Source organism: Rhineura floridana, chromosome 8 (assembly GCF_030035675.1).
Source record: "Rhineura floridana isolate rRhiFlo1 chromosome 8, rRhiFlo1.hap2, whole genome shotgun sequence".
Lineage (NCBI taxonomy): Eukaryota > Metazoa > Chordata > Lepidosauria > Squamata > Rhineuridae > Rhineura > Rhineura floridana.
Genome location: NC_084487.1, coordinates 61,287,846 through 61,312,809, shown reverse-complemented (window position 1 = coordinate 61,312,809; position 24,964 = coordinate 61,287,846). Strand labels below are relative to the sequence as shown.

Sequence of the window (24,964 nt, the reverse complement as noted above, 5' to 3'; positions counted from 1 at the left end):
ACATAAATTTATGCTCCAGAAACTTTGTACCAATTTTCTGGCCCCTTAGAATTGCAGCAACAGGTACAGTGAAACCTAACAAATCATGTAGCCAATATTTCTTTTCTAAATTCATTATCCACATGCATTTTACAGATGAAAGAGAAAAAGGTATGATCCTTATTAGTCCAAAGGTTGGTTTCACAGAATGAACAACCTTAAGGGGAGATCTGTTATCGTTAAATGAATATTCAGTTCAGCTGGAAGCTACAGAAGATTGAAAACTATAAAGTGCTACCCATTAATTTCTCACACAGGCAAGGCTCAGCTCTCAGTGGTAAAGCACATGCTTGACTTGCATATGGTTCCAGTTTCAATCTTGGACATGTCCCATTAATGCATCTCAGGGAGAAAAGCAAGAAAGACTGAGTCCTTGATGAACTGAGGAGCTGCTGTTTGGCTTAATGGACAAATGGTGTCATTTTGGCATAAGGCTACTCCACGTGGTTCATATATTATCAGCTTGTACTCTTTCTTATTGAGAATTCTAGAGTGTAAAATTTGTTTATCCCACATTCAACAATTCCCCCCACTGATGTCAGAATAAAGTTTAGCTTATTGTTAGGTCAGCTTTTATTGATGCCGTTAATATCTTGATTCTATAGATTTGTTGAGCTGTGACAACCCAAAGAAAGGGTTCTCAAAGTCTTGTTCTGCTGTCTTAACAGGCAGGTCTAGATCTTATGGGCTTAAGTGACAAGAGAAGTAGCTCTTGGCTGAACATTAGGAGGAACCTCTTAACAGTGACAGTTTGACAAAGGAACCAATGACCTGGTTGAGACGGCTCTTGGTTTCTGAAAGTTGGAAGTGGGGCAAGAGCAACTCCTGTTTTGTTCTTTTGTTTATGTTCCAGAAGGGAGAGAGTTAGGGTCCACCAGATGGCTAGGCTTGACCAGAGCTTGGAAAAGTTACTTTTTTGAACTACAGCTCCCATCAGCCCAATCCAGTAGCCATGCTGGCTAGGGCTGATGGGAGTTGTAGTTCAAAAAAGTAACTTTTCCAAGCTCTGGGCTTGACTACCTTTACCTGTGATGCTCTGACTGACTTCCTTCCGTCGCAGACTGATATGCTTAGGGAAGCTTATTTGCCCCTCCTCCTTCCGCCCTTCCCTTTTTCTCTTCTTCGACTGTACAAGAGAGAGGAGACATCTTTGTCTTTGCTCTCTCTCCTGAGCCATGAGGGCAGTACCCAAGTTTGGGCATTGCACCTCCAATTTAGTTAGTTAGAACTAGGTATGCTTTTTCTATCTACTATGTATTTTTATAAATAAAGTAGCTTTTCTTATTTTACTAAGTCTTAAGTCTCAGTGATCCTAATGCAGGGTAAAAGTCTGCCACTTAGGTAAACACACACACTGGCACACACACATCTCAAACTGTTGAGGATCTCTGCTCATTTATACAAATTTACATAACACTGAAGGTCTTTTAAACAGAGGCTGAAGAGCGATCTGTTGGAGATGCTCTAGCGCTGCATCTTCTGCATCAAAAATGGGTCTGGACAAGGAGTGGCTTGCCCAGTGGGGTGAAGCTGCAATAACAGGCTCCAGGCAGCAGCATCACTGCCACTTACCAGGTGGGCATGGTAGCAAGGTTGGGGCTGCGTGAGTGCACAAGCAGAGCCGATCTAGTGCTCCCACCAGTGTGCCGCACAGTTCTGACCTTGGCACTGCCTCACCTCTCCCAGTAAAGTGGTAGGGATGCTGCTGCTGGGAAGCAATTGTTGCAGCTCCACCCCACCAGGTGAATCCCCCCTCCCACGGGATGGATTAGTTGGTCTACAAATCTGTGATAGAAAAGGGTTGCTTGATTGCCTAGACAATGTAGGGACACTTCCCTGCCTTCTGGCACTGTAGAAGAACATGACTGCAATGGCCATTGTGACTGAAAACAGCCATAGAAAATACACAGGTTGCAATTTCACAGCTTTGAAACAAAGATATGCAGTTAATAGGTTAGTTTTGGCTTCGCCCTAACAATCTCAGATCCTACAATGAATCAGGAATTTAGGTGGATCCAAAATGTCTTGTCTTAACCCACTATCTTCTTTTTCTCTTGGCCCACATCTCTGTTTCTGTTACACAAGACCTGATAAACCTAGCCACTTTCAGTCCTGTAGCACCACCACTGCTGCGCTAGCACAGCATACATTGTGGCAGCATTCTGCAACGGCAACATTCTTTGCAACTAATTTTGCCCAGTTTTTGATGAGATGGTACATTAATGTATTTTAATATCTGTTTTTATGATGTTTTAAAGTGTTTTTAGTGTTTTTGTTTGCTGCCCTGGGCTCCTATTGGGAGGAAGGGTAGGTTATAAATAAAATAAATATAAATAAATAAATAAATAAAACAGAATCTGATCTGAACTGTCAAGAAGTTTACAATATGTAAACTTTGCAATAAGATGTGGTTTCAAATACATAACCTTTGTAACAAGACAAATGTTTCCTTTGATTCATCATTTTCAGCCTTAAAACAACAGTCATCTCTGGGCAAGATATTGCTACTTTGCATGTGCTGCACATTCAAACCATGAGTCATCCAGTTTTAATAAACTCAGCCTGAAACTTAATGGAAAAGATGCCCAGGTAGAGAGATTTTATGTTGAACTACACTATAAAAAACAACTGATCTGTCCACAGTCCTTTTTCATACACAGTAGAGATGTCACAAACATGAAGCAGATATTACAAACATGCAAATCCCCCAGTGTATGTGGAACATGAGCAGGTCTGCTGCATTGCCTTCTTCACGCAGAAACATGCAGGGCATTCTGTTACTAGAATATCAAAGGGATCTTGCAGTGTCATTCCACATGCAGAAATGTGTTGAAATGGAAATGGTAATGCACTGCAGACAACTTCTCCCATCCTGGCTAGCCATACTTTTCACAGCACATTGCATGTCAGTATCTCTAGATCAAGCCTAATGCTTGCAAGTGCAACATCTGAAACAAACAGCTATGTCTCTAACAGCACAATCCTGTGTATGTCTCCTCAGAAGTCTCATTGTGTTCAATGGGACACTCAACAGGGAGTAACTCTCACTGAACTAGTGGGGCTTACTTCACAGCATGTATAGAATTGCACTGTATATCTGCTAAATGTTTATTTCCAATACTTTCTTGTTTAAAGTCAAACATTATTTTTTCTTTAAATAGCAATCTACTACCTTCATTCACTTGGCATACCAATATTAATTCGGCATTGTTAACAAATACTAGTGCCATTTGCTAAGAAAAATATTATTTTATTTTTGGTATGGCTAGAATGCATATGGAGGAATTGTTCCTTGGTCGTTTGGGTACATCATCAGAGATCAACAAAGCCAGTGTCAAGAAAATGTATACTTGTGGCTCACACCAGGGGCATTTGTGACCTGCATATTGAACTGACAAGGCAAAACAATTAACCTGATATTTTCTTGCATCATGTGGCTTGCCAGTGAACAAACATTGTTCTGAAATTAATATGCATTTATGTCTTTGAAATTCTAACAAAGTACATTATAATAAGGGAGCTGCTGTAGTATTAGTTATATATCATTAGTCATTTAAAATCCTATTACAGGAAAAGCTGTATGTCTGCAAGTTATTCATCTGCTACCTACACAGGGTAATCTTCTGTATCTGGAACAGTGTGTTTTGTCTGTGGAAAGCATGATTTTAATGATATACTGGGCAGAGATAACAGCTGTAATAGAAGATTCAAGGAAGAATCTTCTGAACACATCACTCACCCAATGCACATAGGAACATATGATGCCATCAGACCAATGATCCATCTTGCTTCAGGATTGTCTATACTGCCTGGCAATGGCTGTCCAGGATTTCAGACTAGAAGCCTTTCTCAGGTCTACTTGGAAATGTGAGTGAGAACCTGGGACCTTCTTACAGGTCTTCACCAGATGTACTACCCAGATGCAGTTTTCACTTGTCCAAAGGCTGGACTACTTTTCATAGTCCACCTCTGATGTTTATGTCTGTGTAACAAAAGATTGTATTTGTGTCACAAATGTGTGTGTGTGTGTGTGTGTGTGTGTGTGTGAGAGAGAGAGAGAGAGAGAGAGAGAGAGAGAGACTATAATGACTTTTTGAACAGATCAAATTCAAAACTTAATTTCTAATGTGGCTAGTCAGATTTTCTAGAAGGACTTTATGGAGGAAACCATCCCTTGATTACTTGGCATGTAATAATCAGAGGCATTCTGCCTTTGAGTATGGTGTTCCCATTTGCAGCCGAGGGTTGAAATAATATACAGATACAGCAAGCTGGGCTGCACAAAGAGCCACTTTATTAAACTATAAACAAACCCCTTAAATTAACCTGCAGAGGGAAAACATAGGTGTGGGAACTATCTATAAGCAAGCTGCTGCCATACAGCTATCGGGCAACCAGCCCCTGCTGGGGCAAGGGCAAGCCTTTCTGCTTACCTCTTACCCCCTCTACACCTGTAGGTGAGCAGGGGGACCTTCCCATGTCACCACCCCTCGGGGCCCTACAACTCCGGGCAGAGCTTGGAAAAGTTACTTTTTTGAACTACAACTCCCATCAGCCCCAGCCAGCATGGCCACTGGATTGGGCTGATGAGAGTTGTAGTTCAAAAAAGTAACTTTTCCAAGCTCTGACTCCAGGTGGATGAGGTAAGTAGGCCCCAGAAGCAGTCCATATCCTGCCCTCAGGCTATAAAGTGCTGACAGACAGCCTCTGGAACTACCAATCACCTCCAAAGGTGCCTAAGGGGGCCACCTAGCTGTCCTTACCTACTTCCCTTCCCGCATCTGGCCGCACAAGTGACCAGACACCTAAACCCACTGAGGGAATTAACTTTAAACTTGTCGAATTAGCCAAATTAGCCCAAATCACCTATTAAACACAATGGCCCCTAACCCAATTCCATCCCACCACCACAGTGTGGACTAGGCAAAAAACCTGCCTGCCAACCAGGGTGAGCAGGATAAAAATTCCTACTTGGCCCCGAAGCGACCCAGAACACACTATAGCAATGGGAGGGTGGGCGTTGCATGCCAAGAGGTAGATTGGTGGGGTGGCATGGGGTGAAATAAGCCCTGTTGCCCTGCCCCCTCATGCAGCATGCCACACACACGCTCCATGTGCAACGCACGACTGCTGCCCTCCACCAACATGGCAACTGGGGCTTCAACCCCGGCCGCAAATACTCCCCACCCACCCAGGCTTCGCAGGCAACTGGAGCAGGACTTTTGCTTCCTTGGATAAATTACTGTTATGTGTTTACGTAGTAGTATCAATGCACATGACACTTAGGCATTGTTAGAAATTATCTGAATAGTGATGGCACTGTATTTCAGTGAGGGATGGTTGAGGAATTTGATCTTCACAAACTTCTACATGAACTGACCTAATTCATACTTTCCAGACTAATGGGCTCATAAGAATGTAGCTATTTATGGGATTTGGTAGTTCTCCAAACATTGCTACACAGTCCTTGGCTCAAAACATGTATCAACATGCATTTTAAAATATATATTTTAAAAATAGGTTTAGAAATGCATTTGTTTGAGAGAAAATGGGTTTTAAAATGTGCCTTTTGAGAGAAAATTCAACTAAAACTTATTTAAATACGCAGCTAAATGCAAATGTTCACATGGATTAAAATCATGTGCTATAGATTGATGAGGACATTGGACTTAATAGTGAACAGATGGGTGAATGACATGCACTGGAAACAGATAGATTTGTCCACCCCTAATTCCAAGAGTTTCATATAGATGTTTAAAAAGCATGAGAGACAATTCTGAAGCACTCCAGAGGATAACGCCCATGGAGAGGGAAAATGAACTCCCTGTATATCACCTTTCAGGAAGAAGTAGAGTCATCACAAATCAGTCCCTGCAGCCCCCAAGCCCCTACTCATAGAAGGTAGTCGAGAAAGAAACCATGGCTTATGTAAAAACAGAAACAGCCAGCCCTGACCCCTTTATAGCACAGCAGGAAGATTTCAGGAACATACAAAATAAAACAGGTATCTTCTGCAAGCCCCAGTGTTATAAGTTTCTTGTTCTACAGGAGATAAGAGATAGCAAACTGTCTCTAATCCCAATGTTGCTCATACAAAGCCTAATGCAGGGGTGGTGATCCTGTGGCACTCCAGATGTTGTTGGACTACAACTACCATCATCCCTTTTATAGAGCGGGGAGGGCGGTTTACGGGCTTCCCTTGGTGAATTCTGACTTTTATACTGTGTTTATGTATGTTTATGTGTATGGATATTGTTTATGTAGTTTGCTTTGTAAATTAATTTGATATATTTTTATTGTACCTTGTGTATTCTATTGTAAACTGCTTTGAGATCTTTTAGATAGTAAGCGGTCTATAAATGGAAATAATAATAATAATAATAATAATCCCTAACCATAAGCCATGCTGGGTGGGGCTGATGAGAGTTGTAGGCCACAGCACCTGAAGGGCACCACATTGGCTATAGCTGTTCTAGGTTGCCTTCTGTTATGGGCTGGGGTTATACTGCAGCATTTTGTTGCAAGTCTCCACTTGTTCATGGACAACATACAATGGACAACATACTGAGAATAACAAAGAAGCCCCAGATGGGATGATGAGAGGACATATTGTCCATGATAAGCAGCATAAAGACCATGTTATCACAGAAAGAGCCTCAATATGACTGAAGTCTCACTAAGAAGACTAGTCCTGCATCTAAGGGGCCAGTTTTATTTTACATTTTTATTTTCTGTTTATTCACATTGTGCTGTCATCATCCAGTTGCACTTTCTTAGAGAAGACAGATTGGACTAGGAGAGAAAGTCAAGCCATCGTAAGTGAAATAAAAGGTACATGGTAATTTCTTGCACCAGATCTGTTGTAAAAGATGTTTCTGAAAGTCTGACCTTTATCAGATGCTTGCCTGCATCAGACATCTTTCCTTTGGCTTTTCTCTTAATTTATGTGTGAAATAGAGCAAAGGCAGAGCCACTGGATTATGAACAGGTCATCTCCTCCCTTCAGCGTTAGCAGGTGCATTTTTTCAGGGTCAAAACAATCAGCAGTGGCAAATGGATAACCGTACCACAGCTGAGGCACTAGTCTGACTCACTAAAAATAACCAGCCTGCCTCTCAACATGGACAAAAGTCTCCAGGAATCTTATGGTTCTTTCCAGAATGTACAAGTTGAGAAGCAAACAGAGCAACTTATTTTTAAAGCATGGAGTGTATTAAAAACCTGTCTACCTATCAATTTTTGATTCTGCACTGTGTTCCAGGGGCACATCTGTATAGGATAGGGATGATGTGAGCACTCAAGCAGGGGTGCTTACATAAGTGAGCAACCTTGCTTGACTGCTTGTAAACAGGATTGAGTCAATTCAATCCTGTGAGCTGCTTCCACTGGCTTCTCCCCCTGCCCAAGGCTCAGAAACTGACCTTCCAGAAAGGCAGGCGTAACAATGAGCACTCCTGAGACCCTGGCAGAATGCATTTTTCTCACCAGGAACTGGGAGTGCATTCTCGGTGGGAAATAAGATGCTGCACACCCCAGCACCAGTGTGGTGTAGTGGTTAAGGTGTTGGACTATGACTTGGGATACCAGAGTTCAAATCCCCACATAGCCATGAAGCTCACTGGGTGACCTTGGGCCAGTCACTGCCTCTCGGCCTCATGAAAACCCTGTTCATAGGGTCACCATAAGTCGGAATCGACTTGAAGGCAGTACACACACACCCCAGTACCAGTCAGGAGAAGATAATGCCTGTAAATTATGGAACTTCTGTTTTATGTAATAGAGCTGATTATGAAAGTAATACTTTTGAATAGATACATTCAGTTATGATTCAGTATGGAAAAACAGTAGAGATGAGTAAATTTACCCTAGTGCATATTACATTTGTATGAAATTTACCCCATGAAATCCTCAGATATAGAAAAGTTCTCCTTCCCCTGCTTTTCAGGTAGTGGTACGGTGAAGGGCTGTTTTCCAAAGGCCGATTGACCAATCAGAAGTGGGTTTTGACTTGTTCTTAAGGTTGGCATTTGGCTCCCCAGTTCAGTGCTGGGTAATTCCACACTAGGGATGGGTGAATATGTCCATGCTGGTTTCTCCATGTGTCCACATCAGTTTGTGAATGGTTTTTTGAAGCCCTCATGAAAATTCATCAGCATTTAAGGCAAATTTCTCTTAATACACACATTTTTGTATGCAATTTTACCTAATCTACATGTTTTTACAAAGCAATTTTCCTTTCTACAATATGCATTCTGTATGTTATTTTCACTACTATATCCATTTTTATCCACACTTTTACCCTAGTATATGCACTTGTGTTCCCATTACTCAGCTAGAGAACTGCATTGGAAAAATGTGAATTTCAAAGGATGTCTGTGTTTCGGTTTGTGTATGGTTTCGGAAAGTGCAAATTAGGTAAGCTCAGCTTTAAATGTGAACTGAATTGAATTTCACCCCAGTCCCTGTTCAGCACTCACCCACCTTCCCAGCTATTGCAGCATGGGGACTAACTGTTTGCTCTTTGGGGCAGAGTAGAAATATTTTCCCTTTCAATCCAGTTTGAATTGGGGCAGGTGTGTGTGTGCATGTGTGGTTGTCCACTGTACCCTTCACTACTGGACCACAGGCCTCCTTTAGGAAGAGGATTTGTAAACAGGTCATGCCAGAACTGCCCCCAAATTCCCCCTCCCTATCCCCCCCATTCTCTGTTGGCAAATTGGAGTGCTATTTCATTGGGACGGGTTTTTTTTTAGGGGGGGGAGGAATCCAAAGCCCATTATTTCAGTTGAAGAGGTATTTAGTATGTAAACTGGCAACTTCCTTTCTCTTTTTCTCTCTTCTTTGTTTTCCAGTATAAACAACAACAGCCTGCTTCAGTGGTGCCAGCAGAAGCGGCAGTGGCAGCACCTTCTTTCCTTTCATAGTTCAAAACAGATGTGTAGTGACAAATTAACCAGTGCAGGGTCCATGATAGCCATGTCACACCTCCTCATAGCCAGTCTCTCACTTGCTTGATCTCTGTCGTCATCTCCACACTCCTCAGTCCTGCCCACGTGCACCTTTTCCCAGAACCACAGATGTCAATAGGAGCCGATCAGCATGCAAGGCGAGTTGGTCAGAGTGTGTTAGCTACAGAAAAGAGTCTTCTCAGTGGCTGGCTCGCCTCCTTTCACTCTGATTGGCTCAAATCAGCAGGAAAGGACAAGGAACCATGTAAGAAGATTCTTCTCAATGGCTAACACCTTTCATGTTGATTGGCTGATAGGACGCTGGAGACATAGAGACCCTGCTGGGACCCTGATCCCCCAAAATAAGGGGTCTAAGACCCCCTGAGACCCTGGACCACTACACCCTGGTTCAAAAATGTAAATGGACAGAGCAGGCTTCAGGCTTCTGTCATGGTTTCCTCCCCAAATCACCTGTACTGCATATGCAGCAATTCAGAGACTTAAAAAGAGGTTGGGAGCCATCATCCAAACAGGATTTTTAAAAAGTTGGGGGGAGAGAAAGCTGTCAGCTCTCTCACTCACCATGATTTCACAATATTTCAGACCCTTCTTCTCCTCCATCCTGAAATCAGGTGCCCCATTATGGACTGCTGAAAAAGTCACCTCAAATTTGGACAATATGAAAATTTGCCCAGCCCTAGACATATCTGGTGGGCCATTGCAGGTAAAGGGAAAAACAGGGAGTAATCTGACGTATCACTTAGAACAGCCTTCTCCAACTTGGTGCCCTCCAAATGTTTTGGAAAAGGAAAAAAAACTGAAGCAGAAACTCTGCTGTCATTGCTTTATTACTTTTAGAATTGATAACAAAAGGCATCCCAAGTATTTTGGTAATGCACTATATCACATCCACATTTGTGGGATCATCTACCATGAAATACAAAGCTAAATATTCCTAAACATCCTGAAATAGGGTATTTCATCCCTTGTGGCTTATGGGCACAATTTAAAAGCCCATCATCTAAGAAGGTAGATGAAGACAGTGATCTAGTAAAGTAAGGTACAGCTTAGGCAGGCAGTGATTTTCATCTAATCTTGTTCATGAAAGTATATTTTTTTATTCACAGAATAGCTGCAGTTATTATAATAACCAAAGTTCATTTCAGTACCACCCTAAGAAAACAATGGTATTATCAGAGCTTGGAAAAGTTATTTTTAAACTACAACTCCTATCAGCCCCAGCCAGCATGGCCACTGGATTGGGCTGATGGGAGTTGTAGTTCAAAAAAGTAACTTTTCAAAGCTCTAGGTATTATCATGTGGCAATGTAAGATAACAATTTATCACTATCATTGTCTGCCATGCAGACAGACAATCTGAAGGCAGCATCTAATGTCATTTTGTACTGGCTCTGAGGGGGAAAAAAGATTCTCCATGTGTCATCATTAAGTGACAGAATTTTCTTCTAATCATATTTAATTTAATGCTTGGAGCAAAAGATGGTGATGTAAGATACATTATATATCTGCTGAATATGAAAAAAATGTTATTTATAGTGAGATTTTCATGAAATGCATGACACAATCAGGACGGTGATGAGTGCTTATTTTTGGTAATACCCAATACAGAGAATTATTACCTGTATTTGAGAGTTCAAGGAAGTAAATAGGTTATCCAATAACATCTGTACCAAAGCAGGCCTAACTATAAAATACTGCAGAGGATCTGAAAATATGAAATATAAACCTGACTGTAATTTTTCTTGTAACTAAATGGCAGTGGAGAGGAAACATATACGAATTTCACTGCTCTGTGCCAGGGGTGGCAAACTGGTGGTTCACAGATACACCTGACTTCTGTAAACCTCCATGGGTTCCAGGCTGGCTCGTCCTGACAATCTCTAGACCAGGGTGAAGGATCTGTGGTTTCTAGTTGCCATCTGTCCCAGCCAGCATGGCCAATGGTCAAGGAAGATGGAAAATTGTATCCCAGAAACATCTGGATGATCACAGGCTCTCCATCCCTTGCTCTGGACAGTATTTCCCAGCCAATTTTATGTACTAATTTGCTTACTTAGCTATTTAGTAGATTTAATTCTTCCTTCAGCAACAGATTCCAAGGAAGCAAACAAATTAAAAGTATAAAAAAAACAAAATACAACAATAAAGCATGGGAAAACAGCAACATCAATAAATGAAAATCGGCTGAAAATAAGAATTAAAACAATCTACACAATATGCTGGAATGCTAGACATCCATCAGAGTTGGAAGCTGGCACCACATGGGCTTCTCTAGAGTGGGCATTCCAAATACGAAGCACCATGAGCAAAAAAAGTGATTATTGGTCATCACCTGCCTAAATTTAGATAAGAGATGGGGAACCTGTGGCCCTCCAGATGTTGTTGGACTTCAGCTCACATGAGTCCCAGTCAGTATGGCCAATGGTTAAGGCTGATAAGATTTTGAGTCCAGCAACATCTTGTGGACCACAGATTCTCCACCCCTGCCTTAAATGGTTGTTGGCTAGACAGGCAGCTCTAATTGAGATCACAAAGTCTGGAAAGATTGTTCTTCCATGGGGTAAGCATATCTGTTCTATTAGGGTTGCTCAAATGCAAACACAGATATAACCTAGTATATGATATTTGTATAGATGTCTGGTATATTCCAGAAGGCAACAGTTTAACTAATTTCTAACACTGTTAAAGGAAAATGAAGAAAAATGTTAAAGTGTTTTTTGCTCACTGTCCAGTGTTCCTGGAAAGGAGACTGAAGACAGCCTGACGCTGTTGAATATAGGGAAGTCAGTGTGCTGAAATGTGTGTATGTATGTTTAAGAATCCCTCAAATCAAGCTGTAAATGGGCCCTGCCTCCAAACTCATTCTTCTCTCCCTTCCTAGACAGATCCTGGGGGAAAATATACAATAGAGTTCTGTAGAACAGTACAATTACAACACCCTTTCTCAGTGGTAACCCACAAAGGACCACAGTGCCTTAACACAGCTGAATCCTCTGTACTCTGTGAGAAGCATGGTTACTCTCATTATTGCTAGAAGTCAAGCTGGTGTTGCAGAAAGATTCACAAAACAGGTGTATGCTTCCTTCTTTCCTGTCCCCCAGTTGTGATCTCCCCTGACAATTAATTCACAGAGAGATAAAGGAAGACAAAGTGCCCCCCCAATTATCTTCAGCTACATCAGCTAACACATTCTCACAATTCCTTGACCACCTTTATATTGTGAATGACAGGCAATGTGGTTAACAGCAATACAGTGTAAGAAAAGACACACTGGGCACAATCTAATCGAAAGTAAGCACTTTTAAACTCCACCGATTTCAGTCACAGAATTGTGTTTCAATCCATGAGATAATTCTGCTTCAATTCCTCCCACTGAAATACAGAGGACTTAAATGTGTTTGATTTCCACTGGATTACAGCTGGCTGTGTTTTCTCAAGAGCTGTTATCCTTTCAAAACAAAATGTGGTCTTCATAGGGATATTTCAAAGACCCTTCTCTTAAGAAAGACCATGCTGATCCTCTTCCCCCTCAATTTAACATTCAAGCCATTGGGAAGAGAAACATATTATGGATGGGATACAGAACACTACTTTATGTCTTTATGCACACCCAAGTCTTGGGCATGCCCAATGCCTCCCCCTTTAAACAGGAGAGGATTTGCCATGTGGCAGGGAGGTAGAGACCTACTACTTATGAACTAATTGTGTGTGTGGAACAAGTGGTGCCGTTCTTTGGATCCCAGACCAAGTTTCTTTGATTTGTGAGAGCTGAAAATACGTCCTATGCTTTTTTGTGTGTTTATAGAAGATGTTAAACATCTCACTGTTCTGTTTCTTCATATAATATGTAGGTCTTGGTACTTTGCTTAGCATCTACAAATCAACAACTTGACTATTCATAAATTTAGTGAGTTCTCCATAAAAAACACCCCCAACAGAATATTAAGCATTAGTGCATTTATTGCTGCCCTTTAGAACAAAACTTTTACTAACAGACCCAGGTCCAGTATTTCCATGTCACCCCATTTATCTTGAAAGTTGTAAAAATGCACTTAATATTCAATTAGGTTTCTGTGTTCAGTTATATTTTCAAAGCTTGAATCAATCCTTTTCCATTCAGGCTTCTGGTTCAACATTAATATTAATTGATCTGCCACTGATTCCCAGAACTTCAAGTATAAATGATGAATTTTTTATCATATCCCAAGTCATTAATCTATCTTTCTTTTGCAGTAACCAACGTCATATGTAATCAAGAGAGTGAAACCAGCATCTGAAATATTAATGTACTGACCCCTATCACTGAAACTATGGGCTTAACTCTTCTTTTTGCTGATTATAGCAGATTATTTTTTTCTCTAAGTGCTAAGTAAAATAAGCTGAAGAATACAAACTTCTATCCTGTCCTAAAAGAAGGTTATTTAAAAGTCAGCCCCATTGTTTTAACTGGAGCTTATTTCCATTGCATAAGAACACCAGAGTGCTGCACATATCACTTCCTACTGGCATGTTTTTAATCGTGGAGAATTTGATTTGTCAATAATATATATATGAATGATTTCTATCATATGAACTCAGTCATTTGAAGGACCCCTCCACCAAAACATTTTTTTATTTCTGTTGGTCCATCTAACTTAGTACTGTCTTTCCTTGCCCTACTTGAGGAAGCTGGGGATTAAATCTGAGACCTTCTGCATGCAAACCATATGCATTACCAGTGAATTACTACCCTTCTCTTGATGCTACATGTGAGGTTCTAAACAGATATTTGTACATGGAATGATTGGCTCCAGGTACATGCGTATTTATGTATGTATATCTGTCAGTCCCTGTGTGTGGTGAGGCTCATGCTGCTTTCTTCAGCTAAATGGGTGTAAGAATTTTACCACAGAGAATCAGAGCATCTAGTTCAGGGGTGGGGAACCTGTGGCCAATATTGGCAAAATAAATATTGAGATACAACTAAAAGAATATTGCTACAACAGATTCCAGAACGAATACCCTATCATAAATTACTACTCATTTTTTATTTTTTAAAATGATGTTTATTCAAATATAAAAAGACAGGCAGAGAGAATACAAATAAAAGTGCATTTCATCATAAGTTTTGTCTTCTAATACCCTTGTTGAATTCAGCCACCTGTGTGTATAGCATATGGCCTGAAAGCACATAAAGCAGGCCTGGGTCTGGCCAGTACCTGGATGGGAGACCATCAGGGAATCATAGGCACACTACCCTGGGAACCACATCTATGGTGTCCTCTTCCATGATGGAAGAAATGTGAGATATTAATGTAAGAAAATAAACACACACCGTATTTCATAAAATCATAGAGATGTAATTTCCCATCCTTACCCCACCCACCTCCGCTTAAATACCTCCTGCACAGGAAAGTCTATTGTTGGGAATGAAATACTAATGCTTGTAGCAAGTAATCTGAATCAGTGGGGAGCGATGGACAGAAAGGCAACCTAGTCTTCCCTCCCTGATTCTTTCTCAAGTGACCGCTTGTTGATATGTAGATTGTTTTTCTTAGGCTTTACTTCCTTCTTCCTTCCTTCCTCCTTCTTCAGTTAGTTAACCGCATGACTCCATGATGGACACATTTATGCCTGTAGTCAGAATGGCTTTGTAATCCCAGAAGTAATAAACTTTTTTTTTATTCTTTCAACTGCCAGTCTTACCAGACTATTCATTTCTGCACTCTATTTGTATATATACCATACTCCAGTACCTATCACCTCCTATGGCAGTCTGTTCCACTTTCAAACAACTTGTGCTGTTAGGATGTTTCTTCTAAAGTTGAGCTGAAATCTTCCCTGCAATTTCCACCCAATCCAGCAAAAAGAAAAGAAACAAAAACAAATTTTAAATTCTGTCTCTGAAGATTAAAAACAAAACTTATATACACTATAAAAGGTGTCAACTCTTCCTTGAGTGCCCCTCCTAGTCTTGTTCCCGAGCTTTAGATTTTCTTTCCTGTTGGACAATCAACAGAAAACTGGTTGCTATGTAAAAAATTAGTCAAGAGATTGGAAAGTAATTGTGGAAAACAAATTGATTTTTTATGGGTTGCTAGGTTTATTTTTCTGCCCAGAAACCCTGAAAAGGTCTTATGCTGAGCTGCATGCATTAGAAAAAGCAGAAATTAGATCTGAGCTACAGCCTAGCACAGTAGTGTTTCTAATTCTCTAGGACTGTTTTCATCCTTATCAGCAAGTATTCAAGAAAAAAGAAAAAGAAAAAATAGCCATTACAATTGTGGGGATAGTGTTTTAAAAGCATAAAGGGCAACTTTGTGTAGATATTTTCTTCAGATCCCACCATAATTATGTCTTAACCCTAACTCTAACCCTAAGTTATCTCTTTATTTCATCCTTTAGCAATAAGCACCCAATCCTGCTCTACACATCAATAACCACTGCTTACTTCTTACTACAGGCAAATAAACATGTCACTTCATAGATGGCTGAGTAGAGAACACAGCTGAAATTGAAAAGCATAGCAAAGGAAAGTTGAAGGAGCAGAATCTAGCTCTAGCCCATAAAGCAAAGTTCCAATCTTTAATTCTTCAAGGATCATTATACTAAACAGGCCATTTCTTGCATGATCACTTAAGTAATTATAGGGGGATTGTGAAAATCAAAAATCCACCCTCAGTCAGGGAAAGTCTTGAGCAAGCAGAATTTGGGGTCTCTTCCTGGTGAGACTTTTGTTGTACATTTGTACTGCTTTATTCACTGAATTTTTCAGAGGGTCCCATTCTTAAACTACTCCTGTTCCTAAAACAAGCTGTGATTCTTTAAATGGAGACTGTCATTATCTGTCACATCACAAATTAAAATGACATTTTTTCCAAAAAAATCCATGGGGCAACACACACACACACACACACACACACAGTGTTTTGTTTCATGGACAGGGCCCATTTTGCTGCCTGAGGCAAAAGACAAGATGGCGCACACACCACCCATCCATGTACAGAAACCAACCAAACTGGTAGTCAAATTTTACATCAATGTTGGTGATGAAATAGCATCCTGTACTGCACTCGACGGTAGCAAGGTAGCTTACAAGCCAAATGAAGCACGCAGCTCCTTGTCATTTCTCTCACTCCCATCATCTGCTGCCTGGGGTGGCCATCTCACTCTGCCTAATAGTAGAGCCAGTCCTGTTTCATGGGGCACATGGAAGTGTTTTCCCATTGTACTTGGAGAAGGGAACATGTCCCTGCTTTTGGCTGAGCAATCAGGACATATTTCACCATCTTCTGCTGCAAGGGCAGTTTCCTTCCTGCTCTTAAAGCATAATGCAGCTCTACTGGGGACATATTCCCAGGCTCCCCTTGCGTTTCCACACTGTGCTTTCATTACCCCTTGTGGCAAGGCAAGGCAAGGTTGGGATGACTGAATCTGTCAGTTTAGGATTCTCTCACTTTCTCATTTTTCTGATCTTAAGTTCAGTTCTCCGTATTTCCAAATCAGTTTGCAATTTTATTTTAAAAAGTCCTCATCAAAATTCATCAACATTTTAGTGCAAATTTCACCTAATATACACATTTATGTATGCAATTTTACCTAATATATCACGAATATATGTATCGTTATACACACTTTTTTCGTTCCTGCCATTGCAGTCCCTTAAACTCCAATTTCACTCTACAAAATGTTTGTCTCCATTCTGTGTAGCCCTATTATTTATGCATTCTTATTATGTTGACCACTGCAAAAAGTTAAAAACACTAAATCAATTCATAGGATCAAGTAACAGGCCGGTTGCTATTCTTTCCCCCCCTATAATCCTAGTGGTCACTGGTAAACCAGATTATAATTGTGGTGGATTAGTTCAGTTTTACCTCTAGGAATAAATTTATCATAAATCACACCATCTATAGGTATTTATCACCACCTGGTGATTCATTTATTTACTTTAGATTCAGGCTAGTGATCAGTAACGACTTCCTATTGTGATGTACCCCCCACCCCCAGTTTTCAATTTCTATCCTCACGAAACATTGAAAGGCTACTGTACACTTTACCAGCAGCTGAGTGAAATGATCACACACTAATGTGAGATAAATTGAGGTGTTTATTTATCATCTCTCCAACGCAGTGATTATTTAATAAGGCAGAAACTCATCTTCCCGCATGAAGTTGCTGAAGATTTAGGATATCTTAGGGGCTACAGAAAGCAACAAGGTCTGCCTCCTGCCAGACTGGAGTTGTTCGTAGCTTCATGGACACTTCAGCAAAATCTTATAGGATTTTGTAGTCAACATATCTCCCTTCAACTGAAGACCACTTGCAGAAGCATTGCTATATCTCAGGGGTAGCCAACGTGGTGCTCTCCAAATGTTATGGAGTACAATTCCCATCTTTCCTGCCCATTGACCATGCTGGCTGGGGTTGACAGGAGTTGTAGTCCAAAACATCTGGACCAGCATGTTCTGATGGTCAGGGATGATGGGAGCTATAGTTCAACAGGTGTCTGAAGGACCATGTGACCCTTTATATCCAGGTCTGATCACTGACATCTTTGGGGAAACCTCTTTTGGTGGTAACCCACAGCTCAGATGCATGGCTCATAACTACTAAAAGCTGTGCATTCAGTGTTATTGCCCAAGCCTGTGGAACCCTTTTCCAACTGAGATATAGGCAGACCCCCCCCCCTTGCTGAACTTCAGCAGCATGACTATGTTGTTCCAGTTCCATTTTAAGGTATTATTCAGTTTTATCATGATTTGTTTTTGCTTTATTTTCTGTTATGGATCATTTTTATGTAGACTGCTTAGAAATGCTAATAATTAAGTGGTATATCTCTTCAATAAATAAAAATCTGGAGGGAACCAGGTTGGGGATAGTTGGACTAAAGTAATACTAGACTGTCTCTCTCACAGACTGTTTCTATGAGCTATGTCATAACAAAGGAGAGGAAGCAACAGCCCATTCCAAGAACGCTTAGATCAAGGGTAGGCTAGTGACCATGTCTTGGCAACCTTCTACAGAGCATGGGAATGAAACATAAGCAGACTTACTCAGAAGGAACAAAAATATTTGAGGTAGAATGAAGATACAAGAAAGGGAATCTCATTGGTTTACCATTTGCATTCACATGTCAGGAATTACCAGGATCAAAAAACAGCTATGTGATCTCTTGGCTCTCTAACAATTGAATTACTTTCTTAATAATGGAACAATTTCACAACATGGTTCCATTTATACATGCTAATAACTCTGTGTAATATCTCAGTCCAGAGATAACCAGTTTTCAAAGAGACAATGTGCATGACTTGTGCAATGCCCAGCACTTCCATGTAGATAGATATTCACTAATAGGCAAAAAAACCTTGTGGTTTAAGAACGTACCTATAGCCTACAGATATTTCTATCCAACTTTAAAAAGCAAGGAAATTGGGCAGCTATAGTGAATGCACAAGGGGAGCAGGAGACCTGACCTCCTCTCTGAGATACTGTACTGCCCTACAAATTTGTCAAAACGCAAACACAATTTGGGTTGGTCTTTCACAGTCCAATCTACTTCCTCTGGAGCTTAGAAGAATTTGGTAACATGTGCCTCTGAGCATATGGTGAGTGATGGCAATACCTGCCATCTCCAAAGATGGAGAATTATATTTTTATATGCTTGTTGGTGTTGTTCTTACTTTGCTTCATTCCTGTGTTGCTATTGTTTCTACAGAGAATCTAATCTAGAAAAAAATATTTCTGTCATTATTCATCCTAGAAACCTGTGTCAAATTTATATTTATTAATTTCAAAGCCTTTTTATTGGTCAATGTCATATGATGGTGAAGACAGATGTTGCTACTTCAGGAATGACTCTAGCTGTTGGAAAAAACAAACTTAGCCTGCCCAAGATGCATGTTTTCAGCCTGCTATATTTAAACCATTTCATGTAAGGCAAGGTGGGCACAGTCAATTAAAAACATAGAGCACACCTAGAATTTTGCTAGAATATATTTCACCTCCCACTGTTTTATCTTGTGCAAATTGAGACACTTCTGAGGTCCACTGGAGACTATTCTGCAAAAGTCAGTACCATTATTCCACAATTGTTTCTGGAGTTTTTTAGTGTAAATTTTTTTAGTGTTGCTGTACTTCACATATTCCCAGAAGTAGAAACAAAAGAAAATGAATTCCTATAGGAAACTTCACTAAAATTGCAAAGTAAATCAGACATATTTAAAGTGACCATCTGAACTATGTCAACTGTCTTAATAATGTTGCTTCCTCCCTGCTAATAAGATCAGCACAGCACAGCACATGTCTTGTTTCTATTATTTGGGCTGATTGCAGGTGTTGCCACTACTCATCATATGGCTTTTAGAACACTGACAGCTGGTTCTTACTGAGCATGCCTGACATTATCATTCAGTTCAATTTTAAACTGCAGAAGATGAAGGTCAGAGTATGGGGCAAGGTCAGTAACAGGATTACAGGTCCTCTGTGAACATGGCTGATTTTTAATGGATTTCAGCAGATTATGAGATTATGAGAAAAAAGTCCAAAAGGGGTCTGGGTTTTTTCCTCTCTCTTTAGACTTTGAACTCTCGATTCTTTCTGACTGTTCTGTTTATCGCCATGAAAATTGAGAGGGTTGTTAAGCAAGCGTTTCTGAGTTCAGGACTATAAGTTTTGTAAGGTTTTGTTTTGAAATGAGCTTATAGGAAGCATCAGAATGGCATGGCAGTATTTTCAATTTAACATCGCGGAATGTGAAAAATCCACGCTGGCTATAGTATACAGCCACTCTTGTGGCTGTATAATACCCTGAATTAATGTATAGATTATCAGTCAAGGAAGAAACACCAGCTATTCCCATTTAAATATAACTGTGCTTGCTTCATGATGAGCCAATATACCTTTCCACGTATGGGAGGTAGGAAAATGAATCTGCTCTTGCTTCCCATGTTCATAAGAATCCCATCACACAGGAGGATGTCCTGCTTTGTGCAAACCTGTGAGGGAGCAAATAAGATTTAGAGAAAACTAGGGATGGGGGAGAAATTTAATTCAGTCCACATATAAAGAGGGAACCACCTAATTTGCAGTTTCCAAAACAATATGCAAACCAAAACACAGCCATCCTCAGGCAATACTGCACACAAATGTTTGCATATTAAGAGAAATTCACACTAAAATGATGATGAACTTTCATGAAGACTTTTTTATTAAAAACAACAACTGCAAACTGATGCAGAAATGTGGACAACTAAACTTAAGACTGGAAAAATGAGAAACTGACAGAAGCCAAAATTGACAGATTTGTCCATCTCTATTGAAGACAAACCTGGGGCATGAGGCCAGAAGCAGGCATTCAAGTTCCAGGTAGCTCCGTTCATTTTATTTGAGGGATTTGCCCAATCTGGGCAGAGGGCATTTGGAGGCAAACATCTGAAACAAAACATAAGTAGAGCAGGGGAGAAGGCTTACAACTGTAGGTGTGGTTCTTTTTCACTTTCCCCCTTTTCTTCTTAAAACCGGTCACTCCCCCCGTTACTGCTTTTTTCCCCCTCTAGCAGCATGGTGGCAGTAGAAGTGGGGCTCTGGATGCCATCAGTTCCACTGTCCTTCTTTCCCAGAATGACTCTGGGAAGGACACCAGTAGCATGCTAGGAAACTGTGGATTCTGCTTGTATGTTTGACATATCAGCACCCCCATCTCAGAGCAATAGGCAAGTGTACAAGTATCTTTCACCAGATGGCCTCCTGAATTCACTGCTGCAGACTGGGCCTCAGGGTATCTAGAGACAAGCCTTGTGATCTGAGTTGCACATCTCCTATGCATCAGAATCACTGTCCAAATGTGGGACATGAGAATAGGTTTCTGCACACACATTTCTAGCATAGGTAGAAGATTCTGGAGCTCATCACATCTTTCTAAATCTAATCTTTCTGTTTGAGATATAAAACCTAATACAGTAGGGCCCCACTTCCCAGCATTCCGCTAATATGGCCCTACTCACACAGCGCTTGTTCCACTTTTATGGCGTTTTCAGGCATCGGGTGCCATTTTATTGATGGAGTTCCGCTTTTCAGCGGGTTTCACTTTTAGGTGGGGGTCTGGAATGTAACCCGCCCCTACTGTATTAACAATGGATCAAATAGTAACATTGTATAAACGTTATGGCTGCAGTCACTTTAAGCAAAAACAAGAGAGAGAAAGAGAATTCTCTCTAGGGGTAGCCAAGATGATGCCATCGTGTTTGACCATTGGCCATGTTGGCTGGGGCTGATGGGAGCTGCAGTCCAATAATATCTGAAGGGCATCATATTGGGTAACCCAGTGGTTACTCAATTCCCATCCAGGGGTACAGTCGCCCAGGATCTTGGGTGTGTGTGTCTTAGACTCCTTTCTTCTTTTGGAGCCAGATACCAGCAGGGGCACTATGTCTCCTGCATCCTATGAGTCAATCAACATGAAAGGGGAGAAGAGTCTTCTAACTTGCTTCCATGTCCTTTTCTGCTGATTGGAGCCAATCAGAGTGAAAGGAGGTGGATCAGCCACTGAGAAGATTCTTCAATAATTCAGGCACTGTCTCTGATAGTGAGAAAGCAAAGGTGATAGTGATAGAGAAGTAGAAAGCAGTATTCAAGCCTGGCCAGATTATTCTATAATCTTAGAAGGAGGCATGGCTGAGAAGGGACCCTGCACTTCTGAATTTGCCACTACACTACTGTTCCCATCATTTTATCTCATTTATTTTGTCTTATGTGCTTTTTGTATAATATTATGACATTATTGTCTTCTAATACGGCTATACTACCCTGAACATGCCTGACCTCGTCTGATTTCGGAAGCTAAGCAGGGTCAGGCCTGGTTAATACTTGGAAGGGAAACTGCCTGGGAATACCAGGTACCATAGGCTTAGAGGAAGGCAATGGTAAACCACCTCTGAATACCTCTTACCATGAAAACCCTATGAATATATACATAAAAAATTCATAGGGTTGCTATAAGTCATAATCAACTTGAAGGCACATAACAACAATTGTCTTCTAAACTTGGATATATAGCAAAAAGCAGTTCCACATTTTAATACAAATTGCCCTGAATATTCATATCAAGATTGCTTCCCTAAGTAAATGCTCTTTCAAAGTCAGCTATTGTGAAGGCAGGACTGAGGTGCCAGCTCTGCCTGCCCCCATCTTCTCACAAACACACTGGCACATATATCCATAACAATAACACTGTGGACCTTGCTGACTGGCAAGGTAGATTTTTTAAAAATAAAATAAAATAAAACATTAATAAATAACATCTTATGCTGTGTGTTTGTGATACATTTTAACTGTTGAAAGCTGTTATAGGAACCAACATTGTCTGAAAAGAACTAGGATGTGTATAAATAAATACTTTGATGAGACATTCTTCATTATAACATCTATTATAAGGCACTGTCAACAGACTAAATCCAATGACAAGCTGCAAAAGCTATAAAATAAAGTATTTTTATGGTGCACTTCTAGTGAGTTTTTTGTTTTGTTTTACATTTTTGTAACCCAAACTTACTTCTCTCTATCCCCCGCTTCAAAACTGGAAAGTAAATCCTATTTGATTGTGGGAGTTATTCCCAGATAAATGCGATTAGGATTGCAGCCATAGTAAATATGATATATCTGAGACCCTGAAAGGAAACTAATGGACACTACAGATGCAGGAATGGTACCTTATAGAGAGAATCCAATCAAAGTTCCCAACTTCAGCCTAATGATTCTTAGGAGCTATAAGAATATCATAAACTCTTTATTAATGTCACCAATTCCTTTAGTTTACAGATGCTCTTTTCTGGTAGATTTAGAGTTTAATCATGATATTTTCAAACAAATAATTATTTACATGATTCACTCATAACGTTTACTGTCAAACCTACATAACAAATCTCAAAGGCTCCTGATGCCTTCAGAAAGGAGACCACAACAGGACCCATGATAGAATTATTTTACATAAATAATACACAGTATGTAGTAAGAACAATAAATTTAGGAGTCACACTATTATGTAATTTGGTTCATTAAAAGATGAGTTCTTCATGTTAAGCATCTTCTCAACTTGCTTCATGTTAGACCTGAAAATCCCTGACAGAAAATTCAATAGATTTTCAGTCTACATATATAACACACAAAAATCAAATTTGTTTATTTGAATATTGATTTAGGCTTCAATCCAATTCGTGACTACTAAGAAGTTAGCTCCATTGGGTTCAATGGGACTTACTCCAGATTAGCGTGTATTGGATTGTAGTTTTATTTATTATGAGAACTTTTTACCCCATCCTTCAAAATATATATTTCCATGGCAGCTTAAAATATATTTCCAGGGCAGCTTAAAATAGAATGTCAAAATACAACAAAACAATCAAGTTCAATAGAACAATATTCTAAAAGCAACTAAGTCTATACATGAGCAAATCCAAAAATGTTGATTAACAGATCTTTGAAAATCGTGAGGAACGGGGAGGCATTATTTGCAAGTCCACCAAACCTGCCGAGTGTCACAGATATTACTACTTCCACTAAATAGTGACAACCATTATTGTTGAGCGTAAATGAGTCATGATGTGGTTAAAGAGAGAGAGAGAGAGAGAGAGAGAGAGAACATCTGTCATTCTAAACATCTGGGGAAGGTGCTGCTCTTCTGTGGACTTTTCAGTCTTCTACTTTAGCTTCTTTTAATATTTGAGCCCAATATTTTGGGGCTGTTCGTTCCAATTCAGTTATAAACGTTTCTGTGTATGCCAGTGTTTTCAAACTTTTTGAGTTCAAACCATCTTCTAAACTTATTCTACCATCTAGCAATCCCCTTCACTAACACTACTTATTTCTTCCATATCAGAACATGCAGAGATAATTGCACATTAATATATTTGCTGTAAAGTACTAGGGCAGTAATTTGATATTGGAAACAGAAAGTGGAACAATTTCCATCCTTCCTACAACCACATACACAGAAACACCATTAGAATAAAGTATCAATTATTCCATGTAGGATGATGTAGGAGGTTGGGAAGCAATACACTGTTGGAAGCCATAGGGCAATCAGTTCCTCTGATATATTCTTGTGGTATATACACATATCCACATACAAAACATATGCATGCACCATCAACTCACATGCACGAGTCACAAAAGCATCAAATTCATAGCAGCCATAGAAAAGCCCCATCATGACTGGCATAATGTGCAGGCACATATTTTAACCCTTCCCTCCCACACTGTGGTTTTAATGAACACCCCCGCCTCCCAGTTGCTCTTTGCATTGTAAAAGAAGCAACCATTAATGCCAATGTAGGTGGGGGTAAAATAAATACAAACATACACAATCAGATTGCATACAGACAATTTATTTTCACAGGTGATTTGGTATATTTATAGGTCAGTTGTGTATTGACTAGTGTTGTGCCAAAAGTTTCTTCAGTGTTTCCTCCCCCCATTCTCCATCAATTAATGAGAAAAGAAATTGTTTTTGTAAATTATCAAGAAGAAGAAAAACATTCAGTTAAATTCTCATGGGTCACATGAAGGGTTTTTGCTGTAATTATTTTATTTTGTGGCGGGGTGGGCAAGGGGTATCTGCATGTGACCTTTCATTCTACAAATTATCTCACCAGTGGGCTGCACTCTGGAGCTTTCCAAGATGCCTTCACTTCAATTAAAGTCCAGGGGAAGACTTTATAAGGCAACTGATTCCATTGGGCTTTTTCAGATCAGGAAAGGGAGGTAGTCAAGGAGACTGCAGAAATATTTAATGGAAAGAAAACATACACCCACCCACCACTACCTGATGGTGGATGCTCAAATCCCCACAACCACTACAACTCTCATCATCCCTGGCCATTGGCCATACTTGCTGAGGCTAATGGAAATTGTAGTTCAGCAACATCTGGAGGCCCAAAGGTTCCCCACACCTGTTTTAGCTGTTCTGTATTCTCAGGCATC

At 40.2% G+C, this 24,964-nt stretch overlaps 1 pseudogene; it reads left to right on the top strand.

Annotated features, from left to right (window-relative positions):
- The first annotated feature begins 21,775 nt into the window (after nt 1-21,775).
- LOC133363504 (5S ribosomal RNA) lies at nt 21,776-21,894 on the top strand (annotated as a pseudogene).
- The last annotated feature ends 3,070 nt before the right edge of the window (nt 21,895-24,964 follow it).